Consider the following 25,239-nt stretch of genomic DNA (forward strand, 5'->3'; position numbering starts at 1 on the left):
TGTTGATTTTGCCTGTCTGCTAACTCTTACCACCCTGGGCCAGTATTGATGATAAGCGTTGACACAAAATCATACTTATACCCTCGATGGGGAAATTAACAATGGAATTAATTAATAATAATCTGTCCTGAGAGAAGAGACATTATTTCTAGTACACTGGCAGCAGGGTTCTAATTTGGAATGTTGGAAACTCTTGTGAACAGGATGCTGATCGCACGGAATCTGACTGAGATAAAGGCTGTTTTCCAAACATTGGATTTGCATTTTTTTCCAGGACATTCCAGGGGGCAGATTTAGAGTTAGGTTCAAATTTTGCCCGGTTGAAATCAATGCTACAGTGTAAGGGATGCTGAACAAATACTGCATTGCCCCTACATGCTGCAATCACATACTGAAATGCTCAGTTCACCTTTATAAGAGTCTTGCACAACTATCAGTCCCACCTGGTGAAATATTGTATTTATTTGCTAAATGTAATTTTGCAATGCAGAAGCTGGCAAAGCCAATGTGGTTGAGAGAGAAAGGGTACATAGTTAACAAAGACAACTGTAAGGATATTTGTACCGACCGAAAAACTGTTTCCTGTGCCATGTTATAGCCCATATTAAAAAACAGACATTTATACTCTAAATATAAGTTTAAACATGAATACAAAATTATAAACAGTTTTGATGATTTATATCGTTAGTAACAAGGGGTTGTCTGACTATCGAGCTAAGATAATTTACGTTCCTGTGAAAGATTGAAGGGTTTAAACCCAATGATACCCAACACCTGTACAATCTCAGTCTACCTAATTCTTGATTAACTTTAAATTAAAAAAACCAATAAATGAATGAATATATTGCAGAAACTGTTATAAACACTAGTATCTACATAAATATATCGAGCATTAACTATACATTCAGGCCCGACACAGAGACAACCAGAACACAAGTACTGTAATAAAATCAGTGATTCAGTTGCAGAGATGTTACTTTGGTAAATCAGTATATTAAACAGGAATTCCCTAATGACCACACTGCCTTGTATTTCCATCACTAAACTCTGCAAATTAATATTTACTGGAGCATTTAAAAGGTTTTAATGAGGAATCTTGTGTCACCTGCTTCACACATTATAATTACTTAATTAATAGTGTGAGAAATACTGATCCAGTACAGTAGGTAGGATTGATGCAAGCAAGGTTGTTTACAAGGCTCTGCTCCATATATAACAGGATCACCTGGTGATACATTCTACAATTAAAGGTTATATGGCTACTAGAGTGTGAAAGGGGCCATCTTTCTCTCCAATGCTATTTATTTTTTTATTACAAGACCTGGTTTAAGCACCAAGCACAAAGATCTGTGCCCAAAGCCAGACAATAAGAAAACATTATTGATTTTTTTTTCTCTAGCAGTCATTTTGGAGATTAATTGCATTTAGTTACCTCAAATCGGAGCCAGATGACCCACAAGGCAACCTAAGCTTCCACCAAGGGCCCGGTTGGCACTGAGTGGCTCAGATTGCCATTCTCTGTCTGCCACAGACCTCTGGACAGCTTCCAACACTCACACCCTTCGGACTTTATCCATTGTACACAGCTAATGACTGCTCCTGTTCCTTGTCAGGTTCCGCGACTGCTCCCTTCGTCACACACAAGTGACGCTCCCTCCATCTCGCCTCATCTGGTTTCTCTGACACTTCTCTCTCCATCCCCTACACCCACCAGGTAAATGCCAAATTGGAACGACATCGTTCCATCGTTGAATTAAATTTTTAATTCAGTTTAAAAATCAAATGAAACAATTCATTGTTGAAGCGTACACACTAATGCGATATTGGGCCGAATGGTCGCTTATCGTGTGTTTGGTCTGATAATCGGCTGAAATCCCCGTAGTGTATACCCAGCCTGAGAAAAATTGGGAAGAATTGGGAACCTGATTTATCGTTTTTGGGACATTTAGGGCCTTTAGAGTCAATATGGAGAGCAAAGCAAAAAAAAGGAGTAACTTTGCACCTTGGCAAAACCATGTTGCATTGGAGGGAGAGGTACATTTAAAATGTGGTGACAGAGTTATAGTTGGGGTAGTGTATGTTCTAGATCAACTTTAAATTCCAGTGTAAAAATAAAGCTATCTGTGTGCTACATGAAAAAAACCCAGAATTTTCCTTACATGCAAAACAATAAACTAATTTGCACCCCTTGCATTGTAACATGGTTTGTCCGGGAACAAATTTACTCCTTTTTTTGCCTTGTTCACTTTAATGACTTAGGCCCTTACTGTTTTGTTCCTTCCTATTCAAGAACACTGAAGAATTTGCTCCTATCAGCTTGCATGAGATGCCATCCAATGTTATTAGTGTGTAGTGCTATCTCACTACATTCTTGGATCTACAAACCTTTTCAGTGTATTATTTATTTTTCGCAATCACCACTGAACTCACCCACTCAGATGGGTCTGTGAATTTAACTTAAAGCCAGCGTTTCCCTATGTACAAGTTCCTTTTGAATTCTGTCTCTAAGAGCTGCAGAGATTGTTCTCCGTGGGTGTATAACTGGTCATGCCACAGTCTCAGTTTGATGGAGAATATTTATGGTAAATAGCCCAAACCTTTGAAAACATAATGCCCAGTGTTCCTGAATTTTCTCCATTGTCAGGTGTGATTCAGCCCCCTCAGTGTTCATTCTTCACATCACCAGGTCGAGTTTCTTGCAAGCTGCAAGACCTAGAGCCTTCCGAAGTTTTGCTTTCTGTGACATCCAGTTGCTTTGTCCATTGTTTGTATGTGTAATTCAGTACAAAGCTGCCTATTACTGTGAGTTTCTCGCCATCATTTGCTAACAGTCTTGGTTGTTCTGTTTTATCAAGGGCACATTCTTTCTGTAGAACATGTTTCTAAGCGTGCAGTAGAATGCAGTTTATTTATGCGCCTTATGACCTGTGTCAAGCGTAACATTTAATAGTATTTGCTTTGTGAAGACTTTTAGTACACGATATTCTCAATCTTGCTTACCTCTCTAACTTATAATTTCAATCAGGACTTCCAGTTACACCTTACAAAAAAAAAAAAAAAAGAAAAGAAAAAAAATATATAAAAAAAAAAAATAGAAAAGTAAATAGAAAATAAAATAAAATAATCTACTGACACTATTTAAAAAAAGAAGCTTTATTTATATAAATAAATAATTTCTTCAATTAATATTTCCATCCTGAAATGATAGCAACTGGAGGATTATACAGCCAGGATCCTTGTTAAAAGGCTACAGAAGCTGTGGAGGGACAAATTTAGCAACAAAACTTAACGGTACATAACTGCCAACTGTCTCTAATTTCTACGGACTGCCCAAGGTGTTAAAGATAGGTCCCTGAAAATGTCCCTTTTATAATACTGACCAAGTGTTCAGTACAATTACAATTATGTTCTTTCTCTGATTCAGCTCTATCTCTTTGTATTCTCTTGGATCTGTTATGTTAATAAATATAGATGTGCAACATTTAAAAATGCAAAAATGAATACATTATGACCGAGTAAAATAAATATATAATGACCCATATTTTCCTAAAAGGTCCTATTACCCTGGGCACATTACCAAATGTCAATTATCCTATCAGAATAGACAGGAGAGGATTGAATTTCAAGTACTCCGACACCTCTGCTGTAAACAGAGCTGATTGGTTGGCTGCCCACTTATCCACTCACTGCTCTCAGCACAAGAACCAGTCGAAGCGTCAAAGAACTTGAATTTCAAACAGACAATTGACCTGGTGTTGGGTACAAATGGGATTTGCACGTACAATGTATGTTTTGGGCAGTGAAACCCTTCTAATATGAGGAAGTTGAGACTCTAATAAAGCATATTCTTGTGCAACTCCGCTCTGCACAAGATCTGCGTCTCTCATCCACCCTCATTACATCCTTCCATTCGCGGTTACAGGACTTTTTTCGGGCTGCACCCAATCTATGGAATTCTCTCTCTCGCATAATAAGACTCTCCTCTGGTCTACAAACTTTCAAGCGTTCTCTGAAAACCCACCTCTTCAGACAAGCTTATAATATTCCTCAACCACCCCTTAACCTCACTACATTACCCTATTACCACCCGTTACACAATTTCACACAAGACAACTACCCCCTGACCAACATTGTTGTGTGACAGGATTATTTAGCTTATGAGCCACTTTTACCTATGCAGTCTGGCTGGGCGGAAATGCAAAATGTAGACTTAACCTCATGTATCAAACTCCCATTGTCCCATAGATTGTAAGCTTGCGAGCAGGGCCTTCTCACCTCTTTGTCTGTTTTACCCAGTTTGTTTATTAGTTTACTATGTTTGTCCCTAATTGTAAAGCGCTATGGAATATGTTGGCGCTATATAAATAAATGATGATGATGAATTACTCACTTAAAACTTGTTCACACACATTGACAATTTTAGGGGGAGTTTAGAATCCCATATATCTCAGACATAGTGCTTGGGAAGTTAGGGATGGCAAAACTTGGTGATACAGAGCTAAATCATTCCTCCACTGTTTATTTATTACACCCTGGCAGATATCTGTAACAAGTTGTAAACTATTCTAGGACAAGATGAATATACACTGTCAATTTATGGTGTTTGGAAAGAGAAAGGGCTTTACTCTACATAATAAATAGGCCCCTGGGGGACAATGGTTTATGTAATAAAACTGTGAACAATTATTTTGGATCAGTGGGACGTGAATCCAGTGTAGAAGGTGGTGATCAATAAATCACTACGAGCGTTGACTTTCAGTACTCATGGTATTGGCTTCAGTTGCTGAGCAAACAAAATATCCAGCCTGCTGCATCCAGGGTCCGGTAATTGAACTTTAGAGTCGTGACTACTTACAGTGTGGTCCTCTAAGTGACCTATTTTGAGGGCCATCCACACTGGACGTTCTGGAGAAAGCAATGAAGGACAAAGGACCACTCAGGGCTGGAAAAATACATACCCTAATTGTTTGTTTTAGAGTTACATGAAAAAATTAGACCATCCCCAAAAATGCAAAAATGCATTAAAACAGATGCATTTGGAGGTTAAGTTGATTAAGTCAGGAGCAAATAAAAGGAGCAAATCTGCACCTTGTTTTGCTTTGCCCTTAACTTTAAATGGCGCCCTTATAGTGCAGGAAATGAAAGTAATATTTAATTATTTTTTTTGCATGCATGGCAAAAGCCTACCAACCATCCACTTAACCGCTATCTCCTCCCTTCAGCTCGTCCTCCCTTCTCTCCCCTGCCTCAACTGGCTCCTCTTGTGCCTGGTCTGTTTACCCTCCTTTAGGATGTAAGCTCGCATGAGCAGAGCCCCCTCCCCTCCTGTCTCCATACCTGTTCTTCTGCTCCGTTGTAGCCTGCCTGGAGTTTCTGAAGTATTGGTACTTTTTGTTCATTGTTCTGTATCGTTTCACCCTGTATAGTCTACTGTTTGTACTGTGTGCGGCGCTGTGTAAGCCTTGTGGCGCCTAACAAATTAATGATAATAATAATAATGGCAAATACTGGCTGGGGGATTGACCATGTGCCCCAGTAGGAAGATATTGCTTCTTGCGGTCACTTTCCTTTACCTACAATACAGCTCTGAACCAACCCCATCCGTCCCCACCTAATCACCATCTTCCCTGGTTGAACTACATTATTATTATCATTACTATTATTATTTTAAACAAGAAACATACACAGTTTATTTTCAAATACTTTTTATTGGATTAACAATATGCAGAGATGCAACTGAAATATTGCTGAACTTTTATTTATTAACTAACACTGCCAGCGCCCAGGGAACCCCAAATATCTAGGTGCAGTCAATGTAACCAATTCACCAGTATTTCTGTAATAACAGCCATTATTCTGGTCATGTTTGGGGCTCCCTGGGATCTGGTGTCAGAGTTACTGATCTATAGATCCAGAGGAAGGCGAAGAAAACCCCCGGAGACATTTCATTTTTCTCAGAGGGGAAAAAAATTCCTTCCTGACTCCATGTAAGGCAATCGATTGTCATCCTGGATCACATATATATAACTGCATATTGCTGTATATACCTGTAGAGATATAAGGGGGAGGGAGCCTTGCTCCTAGGAACTTACAATCTAATGAGATGAATCTTACCCAATAGGGCTTACAGTTTGATTAATCTATACAGAAGGGGGAAAGGAGCCAGGGCTGCCATCAGGGTGGTACGGCCAGTATAGCTGTAAGGGGCCTCTCGGTCCGGGCCCCCTGGACTGTCTGGACCCCTTAGTCTGACAGACCCGCCCCCTTTATTATGATGGGGAAGAGGAGAGAGGCACATTTACTGTGATTGGGGGGGGGGGCAGAGGGGCACATTTACTGTGATTGGGGGCTGAGGGGCAGGGCACATTTACTGTGATTGGTGAAGGGGAACATTTACTGTGATTGGGGGGAGGGGAACATTTACTGTGATGGGGAGAGGGGAACATTTATGGGGGGAGGGGCGGAGGGGCCCTGCCAGATTAACTAGTACTGAGGACCACAGTTTCTGATGGCAGCCCTGAAGGGAACCCTGCTCGTAGGTGCTTACAATCTAATGAGATGAATCTTGCCCACTAGGGCTAACACTGTGATTCATCTATACAGAAGAGGGAAGGGAGCCAGGGCTGTCATCAGGGTGGTACGGCCAGTACAGCTGTAAGGGGCCTCTCGGTCCGGGCCCCCTGGACTGTCTGGGCCCCTTAGTCTGACAGACCCGTCCCCTTTATTATGATGGGGAAGAGGAGAGGGGAACATTTACTATGATTGGGGGGGAACATTTACTGTGATGGGGAGAGGGGAACATTTATGGGGGGAGGGGCGGAGGGGCCCTGCCAGATTAACTAGTACTGAGCCCCACAGTTTCTGATGGCAGCCCTGAAGGGAGCCCTGCTCGTAGGAGCTTACAATCTAATGAGATGAATCTTGCCCGCTAGGGCTTACACTGTGATTCATCTATACAGAAGGGGAAGGGAGCCTATACAGATACAATTACAATCTTCTCATTTACCGCTCCATTAGCGACGACAGAGCAGCGGATCCCACGACGTAGCAGTTACATCAGCGTTTGAAGATGTTATAATCCCATAGATGTAGAGATCCATTGGTCCTGTCAGTGATCTGGGGCTTCAACCTCCCAACTGACTGACTGGAGCAGCTTCTGGTCCTTATATCATGATCATTACATCACAATGTCCTGGTCTCCATGGGAACTCTGTCACCTTCTATGATGTCATCACTGGCTCTGACCTCAGGTTATTAATAAGTGACGAAAGTATAAACCAGAGATGGTGGAGGATGTAAGCCTAAAAGATAAACATAAAATCACATTCATGTCAGGGCTAGATCAGGTCTATGACTGATCTAGTGGAAGGTTTGTGCCCCCCGTGGCTTTTCCTTGTGTGACGCCCCATCCTCTAGATTGGTCTCAGATCCATGGACCTTCTGTGTATAAATAATAGAGATGTGCGTTGACCCTTGTGTTTTAGTTTTGTATGTGGTTTTGGATCTGGATTTAATTAAATATTGTGAAAAATAGGTAAAAAAAAATTCATTTTTGAGCTGTTTTTGCTCCTATATTACCATTTATAGCATTAACATTCATTTACAGTCAATTTTCTAATGATCCCTTCACAACTGTCCCAATTTTCACCAATTCTGGCCAAAGTCTTAAGGAATGATTTTGTAACTTTGTCATTGTTGCATTTGCTTTCTCCAATTCAATTAAAAAAAATAATTAAACTGAATAGTGTTGATATCTCCCTTTCATTGCACCCAAACCTCCTTCGCATGTTCAGACTTATTATGACTACAACTGAATAAATAAATAACCACACGGTCACTAATGTAAAATTGGCAATAGGTCACAGTGATTATTTAAAGAAAAATGTTGGCGGAGAGATCAATGCAAGTCAGCTATCAACTAATAGCAAAACCAAACAGTGGAAGATCAAATTGCCTTTTCACCCCTGGTCCCAGGATATAATCCTTTACGACTGGTCGGTGCTAAAGCTGGCGTCAGAGTGACTACACCTCTTCTTGGGGACCACTTCTACTGCAAGTCTCGTTCAGTTACCTTTACCCTGGGGTTAGATGAAGCTTACCCTGAGGTTAGATGAAGCTTACCCTGGGGTTAGATGAAGCTTACCCAACTCGGCAACTCCGTTCTGCAAAAGATCTGCGTCTCTCATCCACCCTCATTACATCTTCCCATTCCCGGTTACAGGACTTTTTTCGGGCTGCACCCACTCTATGGAACTCTCTCCCTCGCACAATAAGACTCTCCTCTGTTCTACAAACTTTCAAGCGTTCTCTGAAAACCTACCTATTCAGACAAGCTTATAATATTCCTCAACCACCATCTTAACCTCACTACCTTTAGCCTGTTACACAATTTCACACAAGACAACTACCCCCGGACCAACATTGTTGTGTGACAGGATCATTTAGCTTATGAGTCACCTTACCTTTGCAGTCTGGCTGGGCCAAGATGCAAAATGTATACTTAACCTCATGTGTCAATCTCCCATTGTCCCATAGATTGTAAGCTTGCAAGCAGGGCCCTCTCACCTCTTTGTCTGTTTTACCCAGTTTGTTTATTAGTTTATTACGTTTGTCCCCAATTGTAAAGCGCTACGGAATATGTTGGCGCTATATAAATAAATGATGATGATGATGATGATGATGGGGTTAGATGAAGCTTACCCTGGGGTTAGATGAAGCGTACCATGGGGTTAGATGAAGCTTACCCTGGAGTCAGACAAAGTTTACCCTGGGGATAGATGAAGCTTACCATGGGGTTAGATGAAGCTTACCCTGGGGTTAGATGAAGCGTACCATGGGGTTAGATGAAGCTTACCCTGGAGTTAGACGAAGTTTACCCTGGGGATAAATGAAGCTTACCATGGGGTTAGATGAAGCTTACCCTGGCTTTAGATGAAGCTTACCCTGGGGTTAGACGAAGCTTACCCTGGGGATAGATGAAGCTTACCATGGAGTTAGACGAAGCTTACCCTGGGGTTAGACGAAGCTTACCCTGGGGATAGTTGAAGCTTACCATGGAGTTAGACGAAGCTTACCATGGGGTTAGATGAAGCTTACCCTGGGGTTAGACGAAGCTTACCCTGGGGATAGATGAAGCTTACCATGGAGTTAGACGAAGCTTACCATGGGGTTAGACGAAGCTTACCATGGGGTTAGATGAAGCTTACCCTGGGGTTAGACGAAGCTTACCCTGGGGATAGATGAAGCTTACCATGGAGTTAGACGAAGCTTACCATGGGGTTAGATGAAGCTTCCCCAAGGGGAATGATTCTTCAGCCCTCCCTCCCCATAAATATATACCAGTCCCCTTGTTTGATTCAGAAGAGCAGCATTACAGCACAGATCCAAAGACAATGCCATCATGACTTGTACCATTCAACATTGTGCCCTCTCAGCATCTTTTAAATGTCTACTAATGCCGGTGTCTGTAGTTGAGGTATTCTGTCCACTGTCGTCTTAATGAAGGATTTTGTAAATCTGCCATCTGTGCATTTGCTTTCTCCCATTCAATTCCTAAAATAATTAACCAGTCTATATGGTTACCTAACTCCATCACATAGCATAACTCATCATCCATCATATCTCCATCTACACATGTGTTCTTTGCCAGTGCTAAATTGTGTCCTCTTAATTTCTCAGAATGTGGACTTTTAATTGTATTGTCTTGTCAACACAGATGTTTTTGGCAACCAATCTGCATCAATGTCAGTTTTACACACTGTGTAGGAAGGCTAACTATTGGCCTATCTGAACTGCCTGTTTTACATATTTCTTACATGTCACTAATAGAGCATATAAAGATTATTTATATACATTCCATATTTATATACATGGATCTTGGGGATCACCTCCGCTGCAAGTCTTGGGCAGTCCCATTTAAACCAGGGTTGGGTGACACTTCCTCCCGGGGAATCATTCTTCAACCCTCAACATAAATATACACTATATGGACAAAAGTATTCAGACAGTTGACCATTACACCAACTGGGACTGTAATGACATTGTATACAAATACATATACTTTAATATGGAGTTGGTCCCCCCAAGTTCTTCCAAACCGAACACATCAAACCATGTTGGAATAGAAAAGTTGGTAGCCTAGCACTGTCCAAAATGACTTGGTACGCTGAAGCATTAAGATTGCCCATCACTGCAGATAAGGGGCCTAGCCTAAACCCTGAAAAACAGCCCCATACCATTATACCTCCTCCACCAAACTTCACAGTTGGCATAATGCAGTCAGGCAGCTAAAGTTTTCCTAGCATCCGCCAAACCCAGACTCGCCCATCTGACTGCTAAACAGAGAAGCGTGATTTGTCACTCCATAGAATATGTTTCCACTGCTCCACAGTCCAGTGTCGGTGTGCTTTACCCCACTCCATCCGACGCTTGGCATTGGTCATGGTGATGTGAGGCTTGCATGCAGCTGCTAGGCCATTAAGCACCCACCACACAGTTTTTGTGCTTACATTCATGCCAGTGGAAGTTCTGAACTCTTCAGCTATGGAATCAGCAGAGCGTTGGTGATTTGTTTTTTTTGTTTTTTTTGAGTTTTTATAATATTTATCTTTATTGAAGTTTTTAAGGCAGTTTCAACAGAGATTCACGAGAACAGATAACTGGGTAACAAAACCACCTCATTAATACAAAATGCCATAATAAGATATTCAAATAAATGTTATAATAGAAGAAGAAGGAAAAGAGAAAAAGGAAAAGGCATAGACGGGGATAAAGGAAGGGAAGGAAAGGGGGGGGGGGCAATGTTTCCTAGTACAGATTGTGTAAATAAACAATTCAAGTCCTAGCAAGGAGAGTAGGTGAGAGAACTGGTTTGTTTAAATGATTAAATTTATTGGAGTCCTGGAATTCAAGCCATGGGCTCCAAATGGAGTAATATTCAGTAAATTTATCAGCAGATGAGAGTAAAAGCTCATCCATAACTCTATAAAACTCCAATCTCTGGAACCACTCCCGGATGGTTGAGGGGGTTAGGAGATCTCCAATGGGTTGGAATCACTGCTTTCGCAGCCGAAAACAGATAACGTAAAATGTTTTTTTTAAACCTGGAAATTGGGACGTCGATCTTGTTGAGAAGCCAGAAGGCGGGACTATCAGGAACCACATCTCCTAATATTTCAGCAGAGACCTCCATGACCTTGGACCAGAAAGGTCTGAGTATCTCACAATCCCACCAGATATGCATAGTAGTGCCCCAGGCATTCTAGCATCTCCAACAGGAGTCAGAAACACCCTGTCAAAAGTTTGGTAGTTGGGCTGGGCACCTATACCATCTTGTTAGAACCTTGTAATTAGTTTCTATTATAGAGACACTAGCAGAACAAGCATGTGTGGTCTCAAAAATGGCTAACCAGTCTGCTTCACGGACCTGTTCTCCCAGATCTTGATGCCAAGCAGTGGTGAATTTGGGTAAGGAGCTAAAAAGGTTTTCTATAAGTAGTTTGAAGATCTTGGAGAGAAGGTGGGGAAGACAGCCATCTGCTAGACACCACGTTTCAAACACTATGAGGGCTCTAGTTATATCACTACGAGGTAATTCCGAGGTCAGGAACTGCTTGATCTGGAGGCATCTCCAAATCTCCAATCCCGGAAGCTCCCATTTGGCCTGGATCTCAAGAAAGGAGGACACACCTGTGGAATTTATCCGCTGGCTGACACGTGTAATCCCAGCACGCACCCATGTCTTAAAGAGGCCAGTTTGTACGGCTGGGGGGAAAAGAGGATTATCAAATAAGGGGGTCAGTGGAGAAATAATAGAGGAGAGGTGTGGAAGGATCCAAAGTCTGGACCATACTAAAATTGTAGGACCAATTATAGGGTGTCTGATGATAGGTAGTTTGCTTAACCATGGAGTAAATAGAGGTGAGGAAGGAAGGTATGATCCTTCAATAACGATCCACTGCTTCTCACTATTAGTGTTTGACCACTCCAGGATCCTTCTTAGCGTTGGTGATTTTTACGCACCATGTGCCATAGTAGTCGATGACCCCCCTCTGTGATTTTACGCGGTCTTCTGCTTTGTGGCTGAGATGATGTTGTTCCTAAATGCTTCCACTTTCTAATAATATCACTTACAGTTGACCGTGGAAAATTTTAGCAGGGATGAAATTTCACGAACCGTCTTATTGCAAAGCTGGCATCCTATCACAGTACCACGCTTGAGGTCACTGAGCTCTTCAGAAGGACCCATTGTGTATCACAAATGTTTGCAAATGGAGATTGCATGGCTAGGTGCTTGATTTTATACAGCTCTGGCAACGAGTCTGATTGAAACACCTCAATTCAATAATTAACAGGTGTGGCCAAATACGTTTGTCCATATAGTGTATATGAGCATAAAAGTAAAACAAGGTATGAAAGCCATGCTCTTGGCTATCGATGAATGCTCTGCCCATCAAGAAGTGTGCGTAGTTTTTGAAGTTTTGTAGTATAGGTGCAGGTCTAATTACTTTTAGAAATGTCTAACGTTGTTCATTCATCGCACTGTCCATCCAATAAATTCTGCCTGTAATACCCCATTCATACTGCACCAAAATCCTGGGTTTTTGCCGGGGCGAGCTCAAACGACCCGGGTCTTGGTGCAGTATGAATGGTACAAGTCAAAAATACCGGGTCTTCAACCCGGGATTTATCGAGGGGTAATTCCCGGGTCGGACCCGGGTTGCCTGCACTATGAATGGAGCAACCCGGGTTTTTCAACCCGGGTTGCACAGAAAACAAGCTAATTGGCTGTCTGCTTGTCTCTGGAGGATGATGTCATCGGTGGGAGCCCGTGGAAGATTCGAGAAGGAGTTTAGGAGAAATGGTGGATGGTGGAGTGCAGATCAAGCTGAAGCAGAATCGGAGTTTGTTGGAGAAAATTGCTTTTATTTCACTTAAAAAGTGTATGCGTCAAAAAACCAGTCACCTTTCAATGACATCACCATTTTTCAGCCAATGAAAACTGCTCTGGTGATGACTCCCACAAATTGCCAGGGCACAGACTTGTGCAGTATGAATGGGGTCAACCCGGGAAATTCCCGGGTCCGAGGTGCAGTATGAATGGTGTTTCTGAGCTGGGACGCTCCGAGCCCCGGCAAAAACCCGGCTTGAAAAACCCGGGGTATTGCCGGGGCGGCAGTATGAAAGCGGTATTACTGTAGCTTCACTGTCTATGATGAAAGCCCTATAATATTCAAAAAGTATTGTGTGCGTAGTCTTTGAAGTTTTGAAGTATGGGTGTAGGCCACCTTTGTCTATCATCATCAACATTTACTTATATTGTGACAGCAAATTATGTAGCTCTTTACAATTTGGTATCTACTTGTCTAAATAGCTACTGACGCCTCTGTCCATCTAATGACATCTGATTGTTACTGCCTCTTCACTCTCCATGATGCATGCTGTGTAATGCTCCAAATTTAGTGTGCATGCAGCATTTCAACATTTTTATCTCTTGCACCTTACACTAAATTTTTGTTGTTGTTTAATTTATCTAATGGGCTTGCTTCAGTTGGTAGCATGTCAGAAGACATTTTTTTTGCAGCCACTGCAGTGTTCTACATGTGGTAGCTGAATGTCGAAAATGCCCAGAAAAATACCCTCACATGCAAACACCCTTTTTTAAATAGAGATGTCACTGAGTGACCCTTTCAAAAATGACAAGTATTGAAAAATAGATGATTAGAATATATAGCTTTTTTTAGGGGGTGTGCAGCTGCGTTCACACTCACACGCAAACACCCAGTTTTTTTCAAAATTAGCTCAGATGTCCCAAACAAGATTACTTTCACTAGAAAAACTTTAAATGAAATACATTTAATTGAATTCTGCTGCTAATAGTCATACAGCAAAATTCAGAATGATATCTAAATCTAGTCTATATACTAGTACTATTATATGGGCATTAATAACAACCAGTAGCCTCTAGTCCGTCTAAACCAGGCCTGTCCAACCTGCGGCCCTCCAGATGTTTTTGAAACTACAAGTCCCAGCATGCCCTTCCAGCTATCAACTGGTTGTCTACCAGCAAAGCATGCTGGGGCTTGGAGTTTCACAACATCTGGAGGGCCGCAGGTTGGACAGGCCTGGTCTAAACTCTTTGAAAGATTGAAAGTAAAAGCAGTTGATCAGCAAACAATTCTAGCTGACTGATCTTTACAGAACTGTTTTACAATAATCACACAATTCTATTGCTTTCTATGTCCCTATTTCACCCTGAACGAGATTTTCAGAGCAGAGTACCGTAGCTCACCTTCTCCTTACATGCTGTCTGTTCTAAAATGGCACTTGTGAAAACGAGGGAGGGCTATATCTACAGAAGATATCGATCCAAAACTTGCAGGAGTCTTGCGAAAAAAAAAAAAATCCCAAAAATTATGCTTTGCCTCGTTTTGAGATGCAAAATTCGCGCACGAAACCGAATAGTGACTCATTTTCACTCAGAGCCCCAAAACTCGGATCTGTCAGATTTCTCTGAATCTGAACCGCTCATCATTAATAAATACTATAAACAATCTATTGCTCCTCCACCCTATTAGAATTACAGTCTCCATCCTATTAGATACAAATGGAACAAATGAGAAAGAAACAATCATGTAAATTTGTTTTCGTATAGTGTTATGTGGCATTTTCACTAATCCGTCCAGCATATAATTAGAGTAACTGTACAATTTACCCTGTATTTACAGAATACTAATTAAAAAAATCTTTCTTTTTACACTATAGAATTGCGCAACGTCACACCCACCCTTCCAATTGCACCATCAGCTGGATTTACTACACCTGGAGAGCCACGGGTTAGCCAGGCCTGAATTAAAGAGAGGCATATCTGGAGTTGTAGCCAAGTCTAGAAGCCGTATCTCTAGTGGGCTGTGCATGCCCTTACTGTACTGAACCTGCACGTACACAGACCCGATCCCCCTTTTCCAGATTTGCAACTCTAAATTAATGCAGATTTTTTTTTGTGCAGTGCGGCAGAGCCCAGCAGGAAGCTTATTTGCTTTAGCTAGACCTTGCTAGTACATCTTTCTATATGATGTTACATATATGAGACTACAAGTACAAAACATATAAAAATTCTGTTTGATAGAAAGAGAAGACAGACCTAATGGAAGTCATTAACTACAACCAGTTTGTCCCACAATCTCCCCCATATCAGTCCCGTGCTGCACTATTACCGTCGCATGTTATAATTCAGTATCCTTTCATCGCTCTATAAGCCTTAGTATGTGTGTAGCTATTGATACAATCAGTCTCTGTTTATATGTTAGTATTTCTAATTACGTTGGCTGTGGACTAAAAGCTTTGCAGCTACATTATTACATTGATATAGCTAATTAGTGTAATTATTGTGTACATCTGCTATGCTCTTTCTTGCATGCCATTTAGTAAAGCACACGCTAAACATTAATTACAGAGAGGCTGTGCATACGTATGGAAACGGCAGAGACTGAGATCATTACCCGGCAGTCTGCTGGTACTGAATATTCCACCTGATTAAACTAACAGAACTGGAAATGGAAAACGATTCTCTATTTGGATGTAGGTTTATGGATAATGTGAAGAAAACTAATGAATTATGCATTCTGGGAGCTGATTTAAATTCCAAGATTAGGGTTGCCGGTTTGGCCATTTAAAGCCAGACATATATGCAATGTTGCACTATAGTAATGGCTGTAGTGTATATTCTGCTGTCTTCATATGTATCTAGTTGTAAAATGCTGGATTTGCAGAACGGCTGAAGTGACTAGTTAGATTGGGGCTGTCTAAGAGGTGATGCATATATTGAACAGTAATGCTGGCTAAATATAGGCAGGTCCTCCTGTCCTACCTGGCCAATAATAAACAGTCTTGGCAGTGTCTACAGCAAATCAAACGAAACATTCACAGAAGTAAACAGTCCCACAGCCCTAAACTCTGGCTATCACAGATAGGTCCCAAACTGATCACTGGCCACTTGTTGGCTTCTGTGTGTGTGTATCTAACCCTCTCTGTACCTTCAGGCTGTGGTGTCTATTAGAAGGTGGCACAGTGTTCCAATTGCCACAGTGTATATATGTATTACTCAGAAGATTTGCAGGCAATAGCCAGTGAAGGTGGTACTGATATTTATCATATTTAAAGTCACCTTTATTAGTTCACCATTTCAATAATGTTTGAAATTACTAAACACATCAACAATCGGTCCAGCAATAAAGGACATGACCTATTTATGGTTCGGCTCCAGGGTGTCCAGGCACAGACACCACCCCTGTATGACTGTCAGTACTTTATCTTACATCACTATTATCTAGCCACTCTACTCCTCAAGATAACACAGATGATTACAGTCCGCACAGTGCAGATTGCTTCTCCCTGGAGCCTCCGGCTGCTCACTGATGCTCACTTATTATCTGAAGGTTACTAAGATATCCACTGGTATTTTATTATAAGAAGCTCTCTGAATTAAGTTGGATTATACAATGTTCAGTCACTCATAGGGACAGAGAATCTGGGTTTTGGAAGGAAGTAAAATGCTGCCGGACTGTACTCTGTGGTGTATGAGGTTGGGAGGTGATATACAGCATGCTTCTTCTGGTCATTAGGGCTGTATAACATGCTGGTTGCTAGGGAGCTGTATTGTATACTAGCCATGGTAAATTGGGGCTGTGTACCATATGCAGCAATGAGCTGGTCATTGCAGCTCCATAATATAATTTGGCAGTGCGGGCTGTATAAAATGCTAGTTGCAGGGGAGGTATAACATGCTATCCAATGGAGCTGTATAATAGGCTAGTCACGGTAATTGGGGCTGCATAACATGTGCAACATTATGACCTGTATGCTATCCTGATCATTGGTGGCTGTTTCATACGCTGGTCATTGCGGCTCCATAATATAACTCGGCAGTGCGGGCTGTATAAAATGCTAGTTGCAGGGGAGGTATAACATGCTATCCAATGGAGCTGTATAATAGGCTAGTCACGGTAATTGGGGCTGCATAACATGTGCAACATTATGACCTGTATACTATCCTGATCATTGGTAGCTATTTCATATGCTGGTCATTGCGGCTCCATAATATAATTTGGCAGTGCAGACTGTGTAAGACGCTGCTTGGTGTTGAGAAGAGCAGATTGGTGAAAGTAGAACAAAACCCTGTATGATATTACATATCAAGTCTCAGGAGCCTTTAGCTATAACACTGAAGTGGCCCTACCATATACAGTATCGGGGGCCTTTAAACCAAAACCTTAAAATCCCTGAATTGGAGGAACATTTTTACATTTAAAACACATAGTCAGGAATACAGTAACTAGGCATTGCCAAATATCTAATTTGTCTAGTTTGCACTACAGCAAAACTCTACTAATTAAAAATCCACTCTGATCTGTCTAATGACTTGTGTTACATATGTTGTGTGTGATCAATACCCAACTAATTAGCATGTTACAGTGTTTCTTTTCCATTACCTTCAGGATTAGTAGAAATGTACAACATGACAGGCATGTCCCGTCATCATTCATTCCTCATATCTACTCTGGATGTCCACAAACCCCACAAAAATATAATAGTGCAGCTTTTTAGGAGGGTGGTAGTGACCTAGAGGCATAGGTCATGAGATTCTCACTCAATGGCTTCGACCTACTACAACAGTGTCCTACTGGATGTTGTAAAACACTGTGATCAGACACATGGAGTAGTGTGGAGGGTCTTATTTAATAACATGGTGAAATTTGTACAAAGGTGCTAGAACCCACAGCAAACAAACAGATTATATGCCATTTTTCTAGTACAGTTAATATAATAAAAGTATCTGACTGGTTGCTATAGATTACACCACATTTGTACTCAATGTACCATATTATTAAATAAGCACCGAATACCTAGGGGTCCATTTAGAGTTGGGTGTATGCCTGTTTTTTGCATGTCACATGCATGCACACAAAAAAATGGGCACCCATACATCCGTATGTAGGCTTTTGCTTATCGCTGACCAGTATCTCCGTAAGACTGGAGAGCCGGAATGTGGCAGGGAAGCATAGGCCGAATACAGTACCGGCGTGTTCACATAAATGCAACTCAATTAAACGTGAACGTATAGACAGATTCAGGAGGCATATCTCTAGTTGGTGTAACGATATGCAATGTTAATGATGACCATCAGTCGCACTAGCTCGCCGCTTCCGATTGGCTGATTGTGTAGCGACCCATCCAGCTGGTAGGACTTAATTGATTCGTGTGGTAGCTAGATATATGAAAGTCGCTGCCATCTCGTCGCATTACTAATCTGTCATTTCCATTTGGTCTACTGCAGAAAAAAAGACCGCCATTGGATTATTCAATAGGGAACACAACAGATGTGCGTATTTAATTTAATTTGCATTTCATCACATTTTATATGGAAAATGAATATTTCACGTTTTAATAAAACTGTCAAGACAATATTCTCTCTTGTGTAAATGACACTTCATTACATTATTATATTGTGTACAAATAGGCTAATGTGACACTTACGGCTAACACTGGCAAGCCACATCGCTACGCTATTTCTACGCTTTCTCTAAGCTATCCCTGCTTTTTTCTACGTGCGTCTATTTTCTGCATACGTTCTCAGCGTACGTGCTTTCATATGTGCCCCTAAATGTTTCCTAGATAGTCGAGAGAGATCAAACTTTATCTCAGCTGTGGGATCGGGAACAGACCCTTAATGTGTTAAACTAGAGATAAGAGACATTGTTTTATTTAAAGAGAAAATATACTCAGGTTGCACTGTTTATTTCCAGCAAAAGCCTATTACTGTTCTGCTGTAAGCCATAACACAAATGATGAACGCAATTAATCCAGCTTAGTGTCCAGTGTACAAAATAAATTGATAATAAGAGGAAGAGGCTGAAAGTAAGATTTAATGAGCATGCGGGACATACAGTTATATTGCTTATTAAAGTGCAGGTGGTTATATCATCGTACATACCGTTCTTTGCACTCGTCTGAACTGTTTCACATGCATATTAATAGAGAACGTCATAGGGAGCAGAGTAGGGATCTCAGACACTTGTGGACATCTGTACTTACATAAATGTTTGAAGAGTAAAACTGCTCTGATATACCTCCAAAATGTCCTAAATTATAATTTTTTATTTATATATATCATGATTTATTGATATAGCGCCACCAATTATGCATTGATGTGCAAAGGATTTTTTTGTTATTAACATCAGTTCCTACAGGGCTGCCATCAGAATCTGTGGGGCCCAGTACTATTTAATCTGGCAACCCCCAGTCCCTCTTCTCCGCACATGTACCCCCCTCCCTCTACACAGTACATGCAGCCCCCCCCTCTTACCGTTGTACTGGCCATACTCACCTGATGGCGGCCCTAAGCTAATATATGGGTATGCACACTTATGCAACCTAGGCTGCAAGGTCACTTTATAGGTGGACAAAGGTCTGACATGATTGATCTTCATTTCAGGCTTTACATCACAAACACCTGCAATGTCAATAAGGGGCGTGAACACTTTTTATATCCACTGTACCTCCCAACTGTTCTGATTTAGGCGGGACAATCCCGATTTGAGGGCTCTGTCCCACCGTCCCAATCAGGACAGCTTTGTCCTGATTGGGAAAATGTTCCTTTCACTGCTGCGTCACATGGGTGCCGTATGCGCCAGCTACTGGTGCACACAGCATCGAAGGAAAGCTTCTACAGGAAGGGCAGGGGACTGGTGACAATTCTGCAGGAAGCGGAAGTTCTAGAGACACCCCCAAGATGCATGACCACTCCCCCCAACTTCTTCTCTCTTCTGTTCCCGCCCTATTTCCCCTTCCTTAGTAATTGTTTATTTACATTGATATTCAATCATCCTTGCATTGATATGTAACTTTATATTGTGTTTTGTATTTCCTTATTTATATTGTGTTTTTTGGTATTCTTTAACATTTTTAAAATGTATTTATAATTTAATAAATATTATGTTAAGGAAATAACTATAATCATATTAAATAACAATAATAATAATAATAATAATATTAATAATAATAATAATAATAATATAAATAATAATAAATAATATAACTTGTGTCCTCCAGAATCAAATTCAGATTACTCACCCTTACCTACAAAGCCCTCAACAACACCACCCCTTCATACATCTCAAATCTCATATCAAAATACTCTCCCTCCCGCCCTCTTAGATCTACCTCTGACCTGCGCCTTGTCTCCTCTCTGGTAACCACCTCTCACTCCCGCCTACAAGACTTCTCCCGTGCTGCTCCCCACTTATGGAATTCCCTACCATGCCCAATCAGACTTTCCCACAGCCTTCAAATCTTTAGACACTTTCTGAAAACCCATCTCTTTTTTGGAGCTTATCATATCCCCGACAATATTGTTCATACTAATACACTCTCACAACTGTTCCAATCTCCGCTCTGAAACACATTTACTGCTCTTGTGTCAGCTGTGCCCTCTTCCCGTTAGAATGTAAGCTCTCTAATGAGCAGGGTCCTCCATACCCTTTATTTTCATCTCTGCATTTATTTTGTCTGCCTTGTCTGTTCTTGTTTTACATACAGGCCCGGCGCTACCATTAGGCAGCGTTAGGCAGCTGCCCAGGGCGCCGGGCTCTAGAGGGCGCCACTGGTGTCCGGCTCTGTTCTGTTATATCTGTGCAGGGGGCATGGCAGCTGAACTGAAGTTGCTACAGCCCCTGCACAGCTTCAGATCCATGGTGGGTGGGGCGAGTGATCGCGCCCCGCCCGCACTCTGCCGATGGGAGGCTGAGAAAGTCTCATCTCTCAGTTTCATTCACCCCCCTCCCACTCACTGCCTGTCAGCGTGACTTCATCACGCCCCGACAGGGACAGTGAGAAATGCAGCATAGAGGAGCAGCTGTGAAGAAGAGATGACAGGTAAGTAAAGAATGCTAGGGGGGAGGGGCAGTGTGAAGGAGAGGGGACAGTTTGATACAAGGGGAGGCAGTGTGAAGCAGGAAGGGGAACAGTGATGGAGGGGGGTGCGTGAGGCAGGAGGGGGAGTGTAATGGATGGGGGACACTGATGAAGGATGGGGCACATTAAGAAGCAAGGGGGGACAGTGTGCTGGATAGGGGACATTTTGATGCAAGCGGTGTCAGTGTGCTCCAGGGGGGGACATGGTCATCAGGGGGGCAGAGTGTGCTGCAGGGGGGAGGACATGGTGCTACAGGGGGGGGAGGCAGTGTGCAGCGGAGATGAGGACATGGTGCTGCAGGGGAGAGGACATGGCCAAGCGGGGGATGGGGCAGTGTGCTGCAGGAGGGGACATGGTCAAGCAGGGGGGGCAGATTGCTGCAGGAGGGGACATGGTCAAGCGGGGGGGGCAGTGTGCTGCAGGAGGGGACATGGTCAAGCGGGGGGGGGGCAGTGTGCTGCAGGAGGGGACATGGTCAAGCAGGGGGGGAGTGTGCTGCAGTGGGGTACATGGTCAAGCAGGGTGGGTAGTGTGCTGCAGGAGGGGACATGGTCAAGCGGGGGGGGGGGGCAGTGTGCTGCAGGAGGGGACATGGTCAAGCGGGGGGGGCAGTGTGCTGCAGGGGGGTACATGGTCAAGCAGGGTGGGTAGTGTGCTGCAGGGGGGGGACATGGTCAAGCAGGAGGGACAGTGTGCTGCAGGGGGGACATGGTCAAGCAGGGGGGCAGTGTGCTGCAGGGGGGTACATGGTCAAGCAGAGGGCGTGGTGTGCTGCGGGGGGACATTGTCAAGGGAGGGCAGGGCACTGTGGGGGGGCATGGTCAAGCAGCGGGGGGCAGTGTGCTGCAGGGGGAGCAGTGTGATAGGTAATTCTCAAAAGTTTTTGATCCCACATCTAACACTTGGATACTTCCTCTCTAGAAATCCTGTGCCCCTGGACAGCAGTGGAGTCTGGACAGCGTTCTAAATAAAACATCCAGACCGCTGGAGGAGGTAAGGCTCATCTTTTTTTTTTTATAACAAAAGTGAAGTGTGTGAGGGTCTGGGAAGTGGGTATTTGGTGTGTCGTGGCAGGAGGGGGGAGAGGGGGTTAGTTTGAAATTTTGCCTAGGGTGCCGAGAAACCTTGCACCGGCCCTGTTTACATATGTTCTATTTTATGTATGTCCTTGTCTTACCTACAGTACGGCGCTGCGGACCACTGTGGTGCCTTACAAATCTACGAAAATAATAATAATTATTATTATTATTATTATTAAAGAATATATGATAACATGTTATCTGCTCCCAGTACTGCCCATTTTAAGATACATCATGGCCGCCCCCAGTTACCAAAGTCTGAGACAGTACAGACAAAATAAGTCAGAACAAAAGAAGCATCTATTAATTACATGTTTTTATTAACATTTATTTATATAGCGTCACTATATTACAGTGTGTTTCATTGTAATTTACAGATTAAATCCTTACCACATACACACACATTAGTGTCCATGTTGACAGGAGCCAATTAACTTACTAGTATGTTTTTGGACTGTGGGAACAAACTGGAGCACCCAGAAGAAACTCAAGCAAGCATAGGGTGAACTTACAAACCCATATCCACAGTGCTAGTATACCTCAGTGGAGGAGCCGTGATGTGCCCTACTTGAGGAAGGAAAATGGAGAGGACCAGTTGGAGACGGACAAGAGGTCTGTCCCAGCCAGGAGAACGGGATTCCACCATGCAGGAGCTCGGCAGAGGGAGCTCAGAGTATAGCTCAGTGGAGGAGCTGTGATGTGCCCTACTAGAGGCAGGAAAACTGAGACAGAGGACCAGTTGGAGACGGGCAAGAGGTCTGTCCCAGCCAGGAGAACGGGACTCCACCATGCAGGAGCTTGGTAGAGGGAGCTCAGACGATAGCTCAGTGGAGTAGCTGTGAGGTGCCCTATGAGAGGCAGGAAAACTGAGACAGAGGACCAGTTGGAGACGGACAAGAGGTCTGTCCCAGCCAGGAGAACGGGATTCCACCATGCAGGAGCTTGGTAGAGGGAGCTCAGACGATAGCTCAGTGGAGGAGCTGTGAGGTGCCCTATGAGAGGCAGGAAAACTGAGACAGAGGACCAGTTGGAGACGGACAAGAGGTCTGTCCCAGCCAGGAGAACGGGATTCCACCATGCAGGAGCTCGGTAGAGGGAGCTCAGACGATAGCTCAGTGGAGAAGCCGTGATGTGTCCTACTAGAGGCAGGAAAACTGAGACAGAGGACCAGTTGAAAATGGCCAAGAGGTCTGTCCCAGCTAGGAGAACAGGATTCTACCATGCAGGAGCTCGGCAGACGGAGCTCAGAGTATAGCTCAGTGGAGGAGCCGTGATGTGTCCTACTAGAGGCAGGAAAACTGAGACAGAGGACCAGTTGGAGATGGACAAGAGGTCTGTCCCAGCCAGGAGAACGGGATTCCACCATGTAGGAGCACGGTAGAGAGAGCTCAGGCGACAGCTCAGCGGAGGAGCTGTGATGTGCCCTACTAGAGGCTGGAAGACCAGTTGGACACGGACCTCGGAAGGGACAGGACTTACCTGAGTGGGTGGAGTTTCATCCAAAAGTGGCATTCCTGGGTGGATCTAGGCGGATTGTGGGTGGACTGGGAACAGAGCTCATGTTGTACCAATTTTGCATGTCTAAATGTTGGGAGGTATGATATTGGTGCTAACAATTAAAGGTAATTTATGTTAAAAGCCTGAATTTACTTTATTTGCGACTATACACTACCTTTGAGTCACAATAGGTAAAAGGCCCTGATATGGTGACAGAACTTTAGATATTTTAATATTATACTTATAATGCTATGGAGCTCAATCCAAGCTCTTATTCTGTGTGTTTGTTTATAGGTGACCAGAAGAGGCTTCATTGCGGTTACTGACAGGAAGTCTGCAGTGCATAAGAAAATATCTCCCCCCACACAATCAGAACTTTATCTTAAATATCTTCCATTCTAATAACGTCTTGGAACTTAGTATTTCTCTTCCATAAGGTTTCGTACATATTAAGGTTTAGTGTCCCTTTAATATATCCACTACAAAGTCGTTTTATCACGATTTCCTTCCCTTAAACTATAAAGCATGGGGAAGAAGCATCCTGCAATAAACTTAAGTGTTGAACGAAACTGTTTAATTGTCAACATGAAACAAATATCCCTCCCCATCTGTTTGTGTATTAAACGCCTCAGAACGTGGAGATTTTCAGTCATTTTAAACAATTTAGGGATATTTTTGCCAAGATGCCATATGGTAGAAACTGGTGCTCAGAATAAAAAATAAAGTAGATAGTAAACCAGCGGAGACCTTATTTTCTTAGCAGTTCTGTGTTAAAAGTGTAATTGTCGCTTTGTGATCTAACTGTGCTGTATGCTTGCATTTATTGATATTAACGGAAGCTGCCATACTGCTTGCTCAGCTGAGGTAAAGTGAGAATTATCCATTTCTAAAAATACAGTGCCACCTAGTGACCGAGGTAGCACATTACAAGAGTACCATTATAGAAGAACTCCACACAAGCTATTTCTTCTTGCCCTGCTGCCTACTAGCAAAACTACAGGAGACTAGTACCTGGGACCCTACTGGCTTGAGACAAATTCTCCTCTGCTGGTGTCTACAATACAATGGTCCTCTAGGCTGACTAGGTTGCAGCCTAGGGCAAGAGGCTTTGGGGGTGCAACATTTTGACAAGGAAGAGTTGTAATATGAAATTCAATTTAAAATATGAGAGAATAGTTGTTCAACAAAGTAAAAAGAAAACCTGAAAGAAAAATCTAGTAAAGTTTTAATCTTGACGTATATGGCGATGGCTGAATAAAATGAGTCATCCTTAGGTGGGCGAGTAGGAGAGACAAAGACGTTCTCCCCGTGTTTGCGTGGGTTTCCTCCGGGTGCTCCGGTTTCCACCCACACTCCAAAAACATACTAGTAGGTTAATTGGCTGCTATTAAAATTGCCCCTACTCTGTCTCTCTCTCTCTCTGCCTGTCTGTGTGTGTGTGTGTGTGTGTGTATTTTAGGGAATTTAGACTGTAAGCTCCAATGGGGCAGGGACTGATGTGAATGAGTTCTCTGTACAGCGCTGCGGAATTAGTGGCGCAATATAAATAAATGGCGATGATGCTGGTGATGATGGAAGATGGTGACAGACGCAAACGCATATTCACCCTCAGTAGCGCTCGTTCACCTCTCCATTCTGCTATACGGTTCTGACTTTAATAAAAAAAAAACGAGTGACAAAGATTGCTGTGAC

At 42.7% G+C, this 25,239-nt stretch overlaps 1 protein-coding gene and 1 long non-coding RNA gene across 6 annotated transcripts in view; one reads left to right on the plus strand and one right to left on the minus strand.

Annotated features, from left to right (window-relative positions):
• Window positions 1–25,239, minus strand: part of SUSD4 (sushi domain containing 4) — a 192,383-nt gene that overhangs the window by 137,350 nt on the left and 29,794 nt on the right. The gene's annotated exons all lie outside the window — the stretch shown is intronic.
• LOC142144944 (uncharacterized) lies at window positions 1,413–24,116 on the plus strand. The gene is made up of 2 exons (XR_012689801.1): window positions 1,413–1,714; window positions 23,842–24,116. It is a non-coding gene; the product is annotated as an uncharacterized LOC142144944 (long non-coding RNA).

Source organism: Mixophyes fleayi, chromosome 3 (assembly GCF_038048845.1).
Source record: "Mixophyes fleayi isolate aMixFle1 chromosome 3, aMixFle1.hap1, whole genome shotgun sequence".
NCBI lineage: Eukaryota > Metazoa > Chordata > Amphibia > Anura > Limnodynastidae > Mixophyes > Mixophyes fleayi.